At 37.8% G+C, this 16799-nt stretch overlaps 1 protein-coding gene across 4 annotated transcripts in view; it reads right to left on the bottom strand.

The window, feature by feature from the left end:
• TMEM132D (transmembrane protein 132D) overlaps window positions 1-16799 on the bottom strand; it is a 275079-nt gene that overhangs the window by 235009 nt on the left and 23271 nt on the right. The window contains exon 2 of one of the 4 annotated variants that reach the window (XM_068910686.1): window positions 5938-6003. The exons of the other annotated variants lie outside the window; for them this stretch is intronic. The gene's annotated coding sequence lies outside the window, so the exon portion shown is untranslated. The remainder of the gene's footprint in view (window positions 1-5937; window positions 6004-16799) is intronic. 4 annotated transcript variants of the gene reach the window in all.

The raw sequence follows: 16799 nt of genomic DNA, 5'->3' as shown, positions 1-16799 counted from the left end.
AGCACGCTCTGCACTGGTTGGTGCTGATGGGTGGCTCTAGCCCTTCCTTACTCTTTTCTGCAAGCCACTGCCTTGACACTTCCTTAGCTGGAACTGAATCCATGTTAAGCAGTGAACTCCTGAAAATATTTCAGATTTATGAAAATACTATTGCTGCAGAGAAAACTCAAGTCTTGAAGATATTTGCTTAGATTTCAGAGCACATTCCCACACGGATCCTCTTCTACATTAGATTGTGATCACATTCATTTTTTAATTCAGAATGCATACCACTGGCTTGCCAAAAACGACCCGCAAATTCAGGGGGACGCAAAAAAAATACCACTGAGGAAGTTGCTTCATGTTCCGGTTTTCTCATTCACACTTCAAGATCTGAGGACTCTGCAAAGATTTTGTCACTTTGAGCTTTCTGTATAATGCTTCTCATCTTAAAGTCTCGTTGGCTACAAGACCTGAACAGGACTCAGTAGTTTCACTTGATAGGATTTTGTGTAAATATCTTATTTGGGTCTATCGTGCTATGGGAATTTCATATTATCAAAGGATTTCAAAGAAAGCTAGATGAAACACAATTTTATGCAACTACGTGTGGTTTCGATGCATGCAATCAAAAAATATGGCCTGATCCAAATCTCCACACAGCCAATTAAGAAAGGCTCCAAAGGACGACTTCATCTTCAGATCAGTTTCTAGGTTTTATGCCCTGACACAAGCCAAGACACCTGATTGTCACAGAAGTGCTCCATATATTCACTGCTTCCAAGAGAAGTTCCACAACGTCAAAGCGGGGTAACAGCAAGAAATACAGGTTTTCCTTATCGAGGAATGAAGGAGTCAAAACGACTAGCTGTTATGACAGGCATACTCTGAGCTCTGGTGGGACTGCCTCCGAAATAAGTCTTTGCCTTTCTCTTGTGTAAGGAATGAATTGTGCTTTCCTGTCAGGACTCTCATTTTATACCCATGAAATACTCAATATTGGGATCAGGTAATCACGTGACTTATACCTCTGCTTTCCCAGTACGCATACTAAATTAAAACCAAAAGCTTCCCACTGACAGTATTTTTTATGTTACCAAGAAATTCCATTCCTGCAGTTTATGGATAGAGTACAATTGGCTTTACTCACCTCTCCTATTTTATACAAGTCTGATGCTCATACAACCTGGCAGCTTTTTAGCTCAATCATATAAATGTCTTAATACCCTGCATTGATCTGGAATCAACACAGTTGCCGGCACATGGATAAAAAGCATCTGGAGAATTTGTTGGTTGTTATTTCAAGCTGTTTATTATTCCTTGAGGACTCACATGAACACTCAGAACTATCATGCCTGCATTAATACTGCTCTCCTACACCTCTGGGTACAGTAACACTGTACATTAAAGATGCTTTAGAAAATTGTTTGCGAGTTGATATTGCACTGGGATTACTTTGTACGGTCCGCAGCTTTGCACTAAATAAATACTGGGAAACTGCATGCTGTGAAGTAGGCAGTTTGAACTCCTCAGTCCGGCCTTTGGCACACAGTTAAGAACAAAAATAAAGCATTGATACTTACACAGTTATATTTTAAATCTTGGATTTGGCAGGCCTGTGATTAACAAAGACTCAAGGAACATTGAGAATGCTGGGCTTACAGAATAACAGGGGAAAACAACGGTAAAGCAGCCTTTTGTGATGTGGAAGAGCTGTTCCTGTTGCCCATACGGAAGCAGAGATCCCCTTGATTACCGCTGTGGAGCAGTATAGCAAAGAAACATGTCAAAAGCCACCACAAAGAAAGAGAGCAAAATGAGATCGAAGAATCTACAGAAGGGGAAGAGACAGTCTCCAAAACATTCCTTGCTCATCTCCCTCCATCCTAGCGGGAGACCATCAGCCACTACTATGCAAATAACTAAGTCATGCAGTAAGACAAATCCTGCCAGGTAGCACAGATGCTCTTGCCATTAGGAAGAACAGGAACAAGGGTGGGAACAAGAACAAATCAGCATTTCCAAATCAAGACATATCAATCCTAATTCCATTACTGCTGCTGAAAATAACTTCTTGCTGGAATGGGGCTGAAAGGAAAGCATATTGGAGTGGTTTTTCAAGACAAATCTCAGTACAAATCAGTACAGGCATAAAGCAAACTATATTTTTGTAAAAGTATTGAAGAGTAAACAAAGTTGAATAAATACAACTTTACAGCTCTGCTTATGAATATTTAAGTAAATAAAATTTCTACTAGTGATCTGAATGACTGGGCAAGAAATTCACTTCTCCTTGGTCAAGCAAGCAGTCAGCAACACACTTGAGATTGTAACTCCAAGCTTTTTGTCTCAAAGGCCATACACTCATTCTTCCAATCCAGGTTCTCTCCAAGCTACAACAGTGAAATTATCACCGACTGGATAAAGGAAGCCTTGTGCTTCTAATGAAGATCCTTTAGAAAGCCTTCGTCAGACTCTAATGATGAGAGATCTCCAACTCATCGTTTTCTAATCAGGTAGCTATACATTCTGTAGGATGATCATGAGATACCGAGCTTCCCCTAACACTTCCCTTTTTAACTTCTTTACTTCTGAAAACCACACAGACTAATCATGTGGTCCATATAGATAAAAGCCTCGTATAACAAGTTACTGGGACTTAAATGTCATCCCTGAGTGCTAGTCCAGCCACATCAACACTACTGAGCTAATTTGAAGATTCACCTAAAATAGTCTTTTCCAGGTTTTCTTAGGAATGTTAAGCTTTTCTCGTATAAATGTAAAACTTCATCCAAACGGCGTAAAAAAAAAATCCTGTAAATGGTCTAACACATACTGATTTATTGCAGTCTGCTGAAATCAATATAATTATTAATAATAATATTTATATAATTAAGTGTGTTTGGGAATACAAATACCTCTTGTATTTGCAATGAAATCAATACAGAATTCAAGGTTATCAGCTAGACAATATCTGACACTGAACTTATTTATTAATGATTCTGGCTAATATCACATATTCTATGATGTAATTACATAACACATTATGCAAGCCACACAGCCGCAGCCTGTAAATTGTGATGGTCAAAAGCCAGGAAAAAGATGAAGTTGGGGAAACACTGGAGTTCTGTATTGTCAGTTAAGGTTTATGATGCAAAATAGCTTCAGTCAGCTCAGAATTAGCTATTCTCATCTGTTTCAGTTCCTTCAGAAAAAGACAGAAATATATTTTATGACCCTTTTAAAGCAATGCACTTTTAAGATACTCCTGCTCCTTCTGAATTTCTCTCTCCTAGTTCTTTCCAAGACACTTCTTAGAGTTTTAAGTAATTAATTTAATAAACTCCTGGTTCAGTTTAATTTGCAAGGACCCTATTCACTAGCATTGGAATTTGCTGACTACATTTTTGAAAATATCTGGAATAGTTCTTACATTCTCATAATGTTGCTCCTCAGTCAAAACAAACTGAAACCTAAAGCCAACCCACAGACAACAGCAATTTGTTGTTTTGTAATGTACTTTCCCCAAGTGAGAAACACACTTACCGCAAACAAAGTACATATAATCACTTCACTTTGCTACAAGGCGAAATGCTTTTGAAAAAAATCAGCAGAAGAACCAGAAGAACTTTGTTTTTTTGGCATGAGCATCAATTTTCAACAGAGATTAACAGAGGCTGTAAAATTCAAAACTGATTTCACATTCCAAACACAGAATCTTTCATTTAAAAGTTTTTAAAGCGCTCATATTAGAGTTTTTGACCATAACCAGTTATACTGATTGAATATTATTTTCCAAATCCATCCCATCTCCATATTACACCACATATGCAAGAACCCATAAAGGAAGTAGAGGTATTATACCTATGTGTCTATTTAGCTTATTATTAATCATATAAAAAGGCAAATGACAATAATTTGCCAGATGTTATTAAAATATCCTTCTATCACTCAGCAAAGAATAAAGAAGCTACTATGTGGTTGCTAATATACACCAGAAGTAAAATTACGGCTTCAGGTACGGAAAGCGTTGGAGTCCCATACCTCTGCAAAGTGGGTTACAATTACTTGAGAATAGAATATTAAGGTTCATATGCAGTGTTTCTTCCACATCTCCGCTGACCCAGAATTATTGACAAGAAAATTCAACGCCTTGAGTGAGCAGATGGAGTAAAGAATGTAAGAATGTAACAACATTACTTTGCACTATTACAGTACTTTACAATACGGCATTTTAAAGTATTTTTCACTTTCACAGTTAGTTCTTTAAAACAAGTGTCACATTCAGTTTCAAGAACTGGAGACAAAGCAGGCAACTGTCTCATAAGCCAGGTATAAAGTCCAGCAATTCCTAAGGTTTTTACTCGATCCTTGTGTGCAATAATGGTCATATCTTACTCGACTTTTATGACACTGAGACTGTTTCCCATTTCCAAAAAAAGTCTTCTCTGACCATTAGCTCATTTGCCCCAGAGATAAACCTAGATGATGGAAAGGTTCTCCACAGAACTGTCTGAAAAAGTGATTTTATATTCGCTTTCACTTCCTGGCCACAGATTATATATTTTTAATCTTCAGTATCTCTGTTTCTTAGCAGATTTCCCATTTCCCACTCTCTGCTGGCTATTTTACACCTATAATATATATCACATCCATGTCCTTACATTTCAGTATACTCGTTGAGAGTCCCCAGCATGACATAGCTCAATTAGCTTCAGCAGTCTGGAGGACTTACTACATAGACAAAGCTGTAAAAAGTCAGTAATTTCAGCGTCAGCACAGGTATGAAAGTGAACGCTATTCATAGACAGTATGATCTGGAAATTCAGATTAGAAAGATATACGCAAAAATAGATAAAAGTAAATATGTAAATAGAAAGAATCTTTTTTTTCCCTCCCCAAAAATACTTTGGCAGTTATTTAGAGCATTTAAAGAGTTAAAGTTATAATAGGGTTAGTCATAAATGAAATGCGAAAATTCTAGAACTTCAAGACATGCTCTCCAAATTGTATGAGCAAAGACATGCTGCAAAATGACTCTTAAGGTGCACTTGTACTCACATAGGTAGCAACACCAAAACGTAAATACCTGAGGTCCTCTTCCCTACCCCCAAGCCAATTGTTTACACAGGATGAAATTAGATATTAAACAATCAGTTAAAGGAGAAAAAATTAACCTGAGTGTCTTTAATACTCAGATGGAGCATAGCCCTTTTGCACTTCCATCATTTCTACATAGCTTTACTTCAAAAATTTCTTCCATAACTTTTAAGATAGAGTGAGAGATAATATTACGTTCACAGATTTCACACATCAGTCTAGGACCATTCTGACCATTAGCCAGAATTCACACCTTTTTTGAATTCCTACTTAAAATGTTCCCTTTCTTTTCCCTAATACCCCTATACCCTTCCGCAGTTGCCTGTAATTGTGCCATGTTTCATTTCAACTGCAGCTTCCTAATGTTTGAGGGCATGCCTTATCTATGTTTGCAAAGCACTGCATAAATTAACAGTACTATACACATATTGCAAATAATAACAATTAATGTTTACCCAGCAGAGGACAAGCAGAGCACAAGCTCAGATACAACATTCAATTCCAGAAAGGTCCTGCTATTTTACCAGAATCCCAGTGGGCTGACTCAAGGACAAATATGCTAGAAGACTAGTTCAGGATCTTAAAATAAGCAATTGCTCTGGATAATGGTTACCCTCACAAGATACCAAAATATGTACGTACCACCTTGTTACGATACATCTTTACATTCATATACTGCATCACACTAGTCCAGAGAGCAGAATTTAGAGATTATACTCCGCCTGCATACATAACCTCACTGAAATACCTGGAAATTACCAACCCTAGTGAATCTGCCAAGCTTTCACCTGTCCTCTATTCCAAAATTATCATGGGAAAAGATGCCAAGTATCAGACTGATGAACTGGTGGTGGATACCTGACAAACGGAAAATCTTCAGCTGGTCTTGAAAAGTTCTGTCAGTCTCATCACCAGCTGATTAACCTGTTCAAAGAGAAATCATAAACTGCATGCTATTATTTCATACAAGCAAGTTTTTGTATTTCTACTTTTCCCCTTTCATAATCTCTAACATCTTACAGATATTCAAGCACTGATCTTGGCAACTAAGGGAAACATTTTAAAACAAAGCTAATATAGGGCACTTACATTGCCCCTATTTTCCTCCAAAAGGTAAATCACACTTCTGCTAAGCACATAGGATAGTATCTAACTGTTCAAACACATAGAAGCAGAAAAAAAAACGCAGTTTTGCGGTATTCAGAGGTGTATCAAAGGAAAACAAATGGTACAATTAATATTCATGTTGGGCATCTACGTACTTTTTCAATACTGCATTTTTACAGTCAGCCTTATAATCTTGAAATGAAGAATACAGACTTGTGGTAAAGTTTATTTCATAGTGGCTATGTATTAGAATAACATACACTGAAGGAGAGTAGGTAAGTTGCCTCAGTGCTTTAGAATAAGCAAGTGGGAAAAAAAAGAACAACTACATATTAGAATAGCTTTACCATCCTAGAGATCACATCTTCAGCTATGCCCCACTATGAAGCTATCTTTTTCAGATAAAGGTACTTAAAAGCAAAAAATGTTTTTTGCACAAATGTTGTACTACTCTTCTTTAATCAGTCATCCATTAGCTCTGGCTCTAGCAATTCTTCTCCAGAAAAAAAAAAAAAAAGGAGCTGGTATTAGATAAAAACTTCAGTTATATCATTCTCTCATAACCTGGAAAGACATAGGTGCCAAGAGAGAATAAATTGCTTTTTCAAATTTTGTCATAATATACTCTTGCACTGTTAGCATGTCTTAGAAATACTATTAAAATTAAAAAACGAGCCTGATGTGAAAGCTTCAGCGAGTGAAGCTGACTGACTGGAGCACAAGGTACCTGTAGAATGCAGTTAAAATGCATCTGTGTAGTGGTGGTTTGGTTTTGCCATGCTTGTTTTTTTAGAGAAGGACTGGCATCTCACTGAAAATTTGTGGAGGGAGGGAAGGAGATAGCCATCTTTATGCATGACCAATATGAAAGATGTGGTCTTCTTGATTCTTCTATAGCTTACTTGGGTCTCATGCAGCTCTTACTCTTATCTGCATCAGAGGCATAAGAATGATCTAAATGCAGATAAAGATCCAAATCAGGGAAGCAGAAGCAGGTAGGATATTAGAACCAAGTCCTCAGCATCACTCCAGTGATATTTTTATCTTTAACAGCAGTAAAGCATTCTACACAAACTGAGAAACGCTATTAGGTGATCCTGAAAAGGAAATATATGCTTGGAGTAAATATATGTACAGTCTGTAATTTCAAGTTTGCAGGTATCTTTCACAATGCTTCTTGTCTACACAGATCAGAAGTAAAGCCAGTAGTTAAACAGTATAATCCGGCTTTGCATTCTTACAAGATCCTTTAAGTGAGGCTGCTGAAGGTATTATAATAAATGCTGTTGTCCCAATCAACATTGCAGAAAAATAAACTGTCAACATAGGCTCTCATTGTCCTTCTTGCATCCTTCTACCCCCCAAAACACCAAACAAAAAATCATAAACAAAGCAATTGCAGCTCTAACGTTTCAGTCTGCACTTACAGGCTTAAGAGTTAATACCTCTCAAAGCTATAATTTCAGTTTGTTTTTCTTCTGTCTCAGAAAGCAGTAATTGCAATAACTCACATGGAAACATTAAGGATTCCTTTTTATTTGTCTTCAGGTATAAACCTGAAAGATTCAAACATGTTCAGGATTGCCTCCACAACCACAGAAATGTGAAGTTTTTTAAGAAGTGAAAGTGGGATTTTTAGGTAAATCCATAACTTCTGGAAAGCACCAAATATCATGAGACCAATGATGCTACTATAGCATCACATGCTACCACAGCATCACAGCTTCATGTGCAGAGAGTACAATCATACTTTTAATCTTATCTATCAGCATTACTGCACAACATCTTCCAGTCTTTGAGAGTAGGGTATTCATGATAGCCTTTGGTAAAACGGGAAGAAATCCTGTGCTCATGCATGAATGATCCCAGCTGTTAGAAGGGATTTTCTTTTTAAGAAAGAAATACGCATGATACACAGATGGGCAAAGCTGTAGAAGGAAAAGACCTGAATCTGCTCTGCAGAAATTCCACAACCCAGATAATATTGCAAATGACTTCAGAGCAACTACCCCTTCTCAAAGGACCCCTAAAGGAAAGGAAATCCAGAGAAAAATCGTCTCAAGGTGGAACTAAGACAAATCGTGTGTGTCGGGGGGACATTCTCCCTCAGCCTCACAGAGAAATAAATGGAAAAATAAAGGCAAGTGTACTGCCTCCATCTCACTAATACCTCACTCTGCCAGAAGCAGTAAACTCATGAACTAATGGCTTCAACATATACCGTAGCAGCTTTACAAAAGCTGAAGTTTCACAGATATTGGTGCCTACATCAGCTAGGTGAAGGCCTATTTAGCTATATCTATCCATGCTACAATCACACCTCCATTTGTAGCATGGATGCACCACAAATCCAGCAAAAAAACAAACCTAGCAATAACAACAAAGACTGAAGTATTCCACAAAAGTCAGCTAAAATGAATATCATCTTCTAATGTATAATGAAAACTTTTCCTTGTTTGTTTTTTGCCTCCTAATCCTATTCTTAATAGATCTGGAGCTAGCAGACAAAAATCACTAGCAAGTTAAGTTTTTTCACCTTGAAATACACATATGTGGAAAACAAATAAAGCACACCTATTAAAAATAAAATATGTAAAAGCTGCTTGCCGCATCCCCTAAATGATTTAAAAGGCAACCTTCATGAAGAAATGTGCCATATATTTGTTTATATTAATGTTAGTAACTTGTTAACTAATGATAAATGTATGGTAATTTATGCTAAGTGAAAGGAAGCGTGCCCTAAAGATAGACTGTGCAAATGAAAGCTTAGGCTCACACAGGGTTAGAGCATGTGCATTTATAACCACACATCTTTACAGCACTGATAACGATTGTATGCAAGTCGTATGTTAAAGGCAGATGAGGATGGAAGAACACAAAGTAGCGTCGGACCTATCCGCAATGCTGTGCAAGCCATCACGTTTGCCATACTACCGCTCCCAACGTTTCAAGGCCTAGAAATGTGAAACTTCCAATTATTTCTTCCTTGGTTTCCAGTCATTCATTCCAACTTACAATGGCATGCTTTTTAAAAGCGTTGTATCTTCAAGGCTTTGCCCAGTGCATAAGGCTGTTCCTCTTTCATGCAAACGACAATGAAGACTCCATGAGAGAATGAGTGTTTAACAGCTTGCCACACTCCTGCTCAGAGGTATGAGACTGCTCCTCAACTCATAGAGCCACAAATTAAACCATATGCTCTTATTCCTCTTTGGTCTCATTTCTCTAGTGTCATTGTTTGTATTCTGGAAACATTTGTAGTTCCACTGAGATCAGAGTGGGACTATGCACACACATAGTCATCCTCTTTTTATCTTCCATGATACTCTTGGTCTGGTCCAACACATTCCCCCTTAAACTCTTTTTGTTGTATTAAAAAAAGGGAAGGTGGCTTAACAAAGCCAAATATCTGGTTCGACAACCATTATGTTTGGGATATCTCCCAAAGTCATGTTTCAGGAGAAAAAGTTAGCTAGAAAATTTCCTTCATTCTCAGTAGGGCCACACAGGGCCCCTAGGGAAGACATGTTCAATCACCCATCAAAATTCTTCCAGTGCAGCAAATTCAGCAGATATGGAAAACTGAACCAATGAGTATAATCCAGTAAAACCTACAGTATTTCTTACAGCACATAACCATGTGTAGAGGGATGATGCCATCTTTCTTATGATGAGTAGCCCCTTGATTGCCTCTGGCATCAGTCAACAGAAGGATGTCAGAATACTACTCATCTGTGCAATTCTTGTTCCTACAATAAAGATTTGTGAAACACTGGAAAGCAAACACAAGACTCAAGTTTTTCCTTTCCCTAAAGACATGTAAATGGGCAAAGCCATGTCAGGGAAACTCAAGTTTAAATTTAGAATGAAGTGAGGATAGCAGAGCTGTGATGAAAGACGCTATTTCGATTGAAGTTATTTTCAAAATAAAAAATAACCTTCCTCATATTATAGACACCTATCCTCTACCTCTTTCCCTTTTTCCTCTGTGTTCCTCCACACAGACATGTTTACATGCAGCAAAATGACCAGGTATGAAATAGCACAAAACACAGTGGGAAAATTTAAATGCAGAATTTCATGAAACAAAATGTATCAATTCTATGTGGTTATTTTTTCCTCTGACATACTCACTTCAGCAGATCGTGAGATTCCATTGACTTGCTCTTGAGCTCTGTAAGCACATCTCTCTCCCCAAACAGATACAGGCCTTAGTGAGACTTACTCCTTCTTGGAGTGAGACTTACTCCTTCTTGGAAGTTCAACTGTCTTCATACCCACAGAGCTGCATACGGATATGGAGGCATTTAATTTGCATGCTCAGCAGTGTAAGATCTAATGAATGCATTTTAATTTACAGACTGGCTTATCACTGTTTTTAATATTGCATCTCTTTTGGAGAGACTGGGCGACACTAAATTTTGCTTAAATTATGTAATGCTCTGGCCTTCACAAAGTGAAGACTAAGTTCTGAAAAAGACCAAAAACCATCAGTAGCAATCAGGTCTCCATTTTTGTCATAGAATATCTCTGTCATCCCCAGGTCTTCTGACCTCGCTGTAATATCCTTTGTCCAATTATACTACATTTGCAATTTACTGCTTGCTTGGATCAAGGACTTACTTTGCCAAAGCCCAGTCCTGCTCCCACTGAAGCCGGTGACAACTCTCCTTCAACGGAAACAGAAGCAAATCCACACAGCCACAGGCGCGCAGAACAGAGGAAAGAGTCTGACTGTTTTTCTTCTCCTGCCCTGTTCATGCCCCCCTCCAGATTAAACAGCTCAAATCCATATGTGAATGAGAGAGATGATTATCTACCATTCTCCAGAGATGTAAATCACTGACCCATAGATTTACTCCTGTTGCTTGGCCAAGCTCTAGTGCAGCCTCAGCACAAGCGAGCTCCTTTAATAACCAAACTTACAAAATTCTTAGCAAAGAATTGTCTCCTTACTCTGAGAAATTAATTCCTTGACCGCTACAGAAGGATACTCTGAGTGCTAACGCACTTTCAGACTGTAATGATTATGCTAACCTAGTAAAAAGAAAAGCTGGGCGGTGTATTAATCAAAGTCCTGAGCTAAAGTTCTCATTGTTTTTGGACACAGTGATCAATATAGAGACATTTGTCACAAGCACATGAGGACTCTATTGGGGTTTTACATTTCTCTTGTGCATGTTAATGAAATGCAACTAATGGAGGGTTCATCATGTGAGAAAGTTAAAGCAGGCATTTTATGCAAAAAATTGCACTGTCAGGATTGTACAGAGTAGACAGCCTAAGTGGTCTTCCACCTCTACTTCCTATAAAGTACCATGTCATATAAAAACATAAGAGATGAATCAAATTTCTTTGGTGAAGGCTCTGTCTTAGTCTCCAGTGGAGCATCTGAACACCATTTCCATAAACCAAGATCCCTTTCGTCCTGCCTACCGTATCTTGCATTCTCAGAATGCCCGAGCTGTTACTGTGCTGCCAGACAGGAACACAGAGCAGAAAGTGCCTGCACCCATCAGGCACTAAACACTGTACTAATCATATAGGTAACGTCTGCCTTGGTGAAGACCTCCTGCACTGTCATTTTAGGCTGATAAAGCACTACTGCTCTATGTCATCCACTCTTGCTAGTCTTATGCTATGAACTGTCTGCATGAATCAATTTAAATCTCAAATTATTAAGAATGCACTATTAACAAACCCCTATGCCTTATTATATACACAAATGGGAGATGGAAAAGTGAAAAACAAAACAAAGCAAAAAGACAAGGACTAGCGAGCAAACTAAGTCCTAAAGGATAACAAACTAAGTCTAGCAGTTTATATAGCAAATTAAGTCTAAGGCATAATGCCTGATTTGGAGTAGTATTCTCTTAATGGAATTAACTTCAATCTCCAGAATTGTAACATAGTTTTTGTATATCATTTCTTAGATTATATAAATTACCCCATGGATTTCTGCTACAGAAAGCTTTACCCAGTACTCAGTTTCCAATAGGCTGATCCCAGAAAGGCCAGTCACCTACTGATTTAGAGCATGTCATCAAAAGGACAGTTAGAAGACCATAGACAAGTGGGACTTAGTAATGGTCTCAAAGCTGTGTACGTGCAGGGTAACAGTAAGAATTCACATAAGTTAGCGAAAACTCCCAGCAATCTCCAAAGCTAGTTTTACTCTGTTAAAGAAAAAGAGAACACTGACACGTTCTTCTGCTTTAACTGACTTCAAAATAGTTGCACCAAAAGTGAATTTTGAATTGCTACTTCCATTTTTGCCTCAATCTGTAGGAAAAATAAACAGGGGCGCACTTTATTCTGAATTCAGATTTCTGCTAATTCAAAATATATGAGCCATTCAAGAGTACTGCAGAATTCACTGTTTCCCTTTTTCCAGGCTACACCGCTAGACTACAGACCGCATCATAACACAGCTTATATGCACACTGAAACCCTAGCATTCCTAGAACAACTGGAAATTATCGCTAGTTCACATTAAGCTATTAGAATAATTAACTTTCTAAACTAGAGAAAATTCAATGTGGTTGGGTAAAACATAGTGAAGCAGGGACTTCTGTCACCCTATCTACGGGCCCTTGCAGCACTGATCCTTGCTGTCAGGCTCAGGTTCAGACTCACAGTGTCTCCCAGCAAATCTTGCCCAGGCCCCTGCAGCCCCCAACAAGGGGAAGGGCAGGATTTCCATCAGCATGGAGACCATGCTCCTGTCTGTCCCCTCCTTTTCTCAGCCACCTGGAAGATACATGACTGCTTTATCTTCCTCCTGCTTGCCACACAAATGGACGCCCTCATAACATAGACAGGAAGGATTTACAATACTCTACAGCTTGCTATGTAGGTTAATAGCTGATTTTGCCTCCTGCTGTACATATGATTCCCATTAGCACTAATAACTCATAAGATACGCGCAAATGCCTTCCCCAAAATCTGAATGAATGATCATTTCCAAAAGCTTCTTTTGTTAGCAGTAAATCTCTATGTAATATTTTTTCCTAATACAGTGTATAGAGATCAATAATTATTATACTTAAGCAGCAGGAAATAATGAGTCTTACGCAGCCAATCTTGTAGATATAGCCATTAACAAACTAATTAAAGGAACCATTAATAAACCCACCCCAAGTGATTTGAACTTTTTCAAAGAATAAGGAAATCACCCAACAGAAAAATCTGCTTTGAACAGTGTGTTAGCTTGCAGGGCAGAGGAGTGAACAGTAGAAAATTTTTTTATAGTTATGCCTAATGTATTTTCTTTCTCTGCCACGTATGCACACAAAACACTCTTTAACCACTACACTGGCTGAAGAGAATGAAGAAAGAAATGCAAAAGTCAGGCTGGCTTCCCCTTCTACTCGTACGAGCAAAAGCACTGAAATTGACTGTTCTTTTGTGCAACTAAGAATGGCTAGTATGAAGAGGATCTCCAGGATCAAGAGCCAGATTCTAAACTGGTATAAACTGACACAGAACAATGTATTTATTTCACCAGTTAGTGCTAGTGGTGAGAAATGACTGTGCTGAATCTCTCAGGACTCAGATTTGTGTTACGTCTTCATTTCAAAAAGTTCTCCAAGAAATATTTGAATTCTGCTTTGAGAAAGAATAATCTCCTGGTACTCAATCTGAACTTTACTGAAGTCATGGCAAGTCTTTGATCCATGGATCTGGTATAACTGGATCAAATTCTTCTGAAGCATCTTTCTAAAAGATCACAAGAATGCTTCTAAATTATTATATAAGAATGTGTTTACTCACAGAAGTTTTCAGAAATTCTCCATTCTTAGGATGTGGTATTATTTCAGTAATTCTTCAGTCTTCAGTCTTCTGAGAGCAACAGAGCTTAATTTTCTGATATACGTAAACAATAAGCAGAAATTCTCTTATTGTAATTGGAGAAAATTAATTTTATTGTCAGCTGCCTGTGTATTAAAGTACTCATTATCTGGTACCATTAGCTATTTCATATATTGTCATACTTCCTAAAAAATAATTTTAAAAATATCTGCCTTTTAAAATGAGTAATAACCAATATGAACTTAACGAAGGTATTTTCACCTAAACAGAGATCTCAAATTCACTTTTTTGATACATCAAAAAGGTGAAAACATAAAATAAGAAATTCAAATGAGAAGTTTGCTAAAGGTCATTTTAAAAATTAGAAACAGAACAGATGCCAACTTTCAAAGAAAAAAACATAGAAAGGCTTGCCACAGTAGAAAATAAAGTCAGGGAAAGCACATGTATCAAATATATGTGCTGTGAAAGCAGAAGCGACTCTAATTAGAAAATTTTTCCTCCTGCTACAATTGAAGGGGATAAATTCTGTTTCCAGTTAAAGTAAGGTAAATCCATAGTAATGCCACAGAAACTGCTCTGCCTTTTCATCACTATAATGAGTAGCAGAATTTAGGCAGGATTTCTTGAAAATCAGATGAAAAATATATCTCCATGAGGGCTACATATGCACACACAGCATCCCACTTTATAAGAGGTTGGTCATGTTTTAATCAGCGAAGGGGATGACTTAATCTAGAATACAATTCTTACATTGTTAATAAGACTTTATAAGTGCCTGGCTCATTAAAGGCTCCCAGAATGCCCTGGCGCATTCAAGGCGCGAAAGCAGACTGTGACACAGATTGGAACATTAAACCTGGAGAGCATTCAGTTTTTGGATTTAGGAAAATGAAAAGCATATGCAGAATTTCTTTTTTAAGGGTTCCTTCCTTTCTCCCTTTCATCTACATTCTAGTCTGAAACACAAACGCTAGAGAATTTGCCTTCTACCAATCTATAAGTGGTCTATAACTTCATAGCAATCTTTAAATATTCTGTCCTATTTGAGAAACATGAAATGCACAGAATGGTTTAATGGCACCTGCAAATGAGAAAGTCAAGTAAAATTTACAGTTCAAAGAGGCAAAACTCCAAAAGCTTTGGGAAAGGCTAATTTAATACATCTGTCATATACACAATTACACAGTAAACTGTAATCCAAAACATCTATTTTTTTCCTTTTCAGACATAAAAGAGCCAATTGCTTAGACTCAGAATTAAACATCTGTTTCACAAAACACAGATATTAACCTCCAAGGTTTTTATGAACCAACAAAATTCGATCATTCAGCATTTCTCAGTAACAGTTGCTTTCTCCATTACACAAATTACTACAGTGGATTCCTGAGCATAAACTGCCATAGTAACTGAGTATTACAGTAGTGGGTAGACTGTTACTAGTATAGGATGTAGATGCTTCTTTTTATAATACAATATATTTATTTTAAAAGGTTTTGCTACTATTCTTGTTAATGGATACATGGCAGGAGCTGAGTCAAGCAATGGCAGAGTCAAGTATAGTATAAAAAACAAATGCAACCAGTATGGTAGCCTAACATGTTGAAAAATGTGCAAATGATGTTTCCATGCTACCCAAAAGACTTAAATGGAATGACAATGATTTCATTGCTTTAATTCCTATCCATCCTTAGAACATATAGACCAGCTATGAACAAAAGAGGAATTAGTCCAAACTGTGACTTCCATTCTTTCAATAAAATTTTACCATTTTTACAATTTTAAAACTAAAACATATAATCTATACTTTATAGTTTTTAGTCAGGCTCTTCAGCAGCAAAAAGAATGGAAAATTTCCGAAGAGCAGACCAAATTCTGACCCAAGTGCTGCAGCATAAATCCAAAGTGTTGACTGGCATCCAGAGTAGGAAGCAGGAGCCAGTCTACTCAAGCTGTGCCAATTTTTCTTCTCACACCTGCGTTTTTTTATTCTGTGTGGGATGCTGAAGATTGGCTATTACGTCTCGGCACCAGCAGTTCCCAAAGCAAGGGAGCTCATGTTCCAAAATCTGACCTCTCCCTTCCTGATGCTGTTTTGCTGTAGGGCACATTAACTATTTAATCTGGGGACCTGGGAACATCAGATTTCTCTTCCTTCCAACATTTTTCTAGACACCAAATCACTGAAGTACAAGCAGTTGTAGTAACATACTCCTCCTCAACAGTGCAACTCAGCAAAAAGGCAATCAATGGCAGCAGTTAATGCAGACTAGCAAGTAAGCTTTAACACAAGCTGTGACCACTACGAATCAAGCTGATTTTGAACTGTGTCTTTGTATGAGGTTGCAGATCTGAAATTCTCTTAAGTTCAGAATATTACAAATAAAAGCTAGTGACAGAGGAATCACAGAATTCACTTCCACTTGTTTAATCTTGGGACATATTAGGCCACAAGGAATTTGCTTGCATAAGCAATGATCATAAAAGGAAGCTTTCCCTAGGGGCATTAACTAAAATGTGCACAGCACCTTCAGATGATGTTTCCACCGACTGCCAAGCTGTCCAAACAGAGATTTGACAGTAAAAACACATATTCAGCTTCTCAGCCTTTCAGGAATTACATGAACATAGATGTATGCCATGCAGCCGAAGGACACCGGCACTGCCAATAGCTCTGTGGTGTGAGTGGGTCAGCTCCTGCATCCCATACCTGGGAACTGCTTCTACAGACTGTTTGTCATGGAGTTCAGTGTGAATTTTGAAGCCTGTTAAGTTACTGTGAAGGAAAAGAGGGAATGTCT

The sequence above is a fragment of the Struthio camelus genome, chromosome 17 (genome assembly GCF_040807025.1).
Source record: "Struthio camelus isolate bStrCam1 chromosome 17, bStrCam1.hap1, whole genome shotgun sequence".
NCBI classification, from domain to species: Eukaryota; Metazoa; Chordata; class Aves; order Struthioniformes; family Struthionidae; genus Struthio; species Struthio camelus.
The sequence above is the reverse complement of the archived record's forward strand: the minus strand, read 5'-3'. Positions and strand labels throughout refer to the sequence as shown.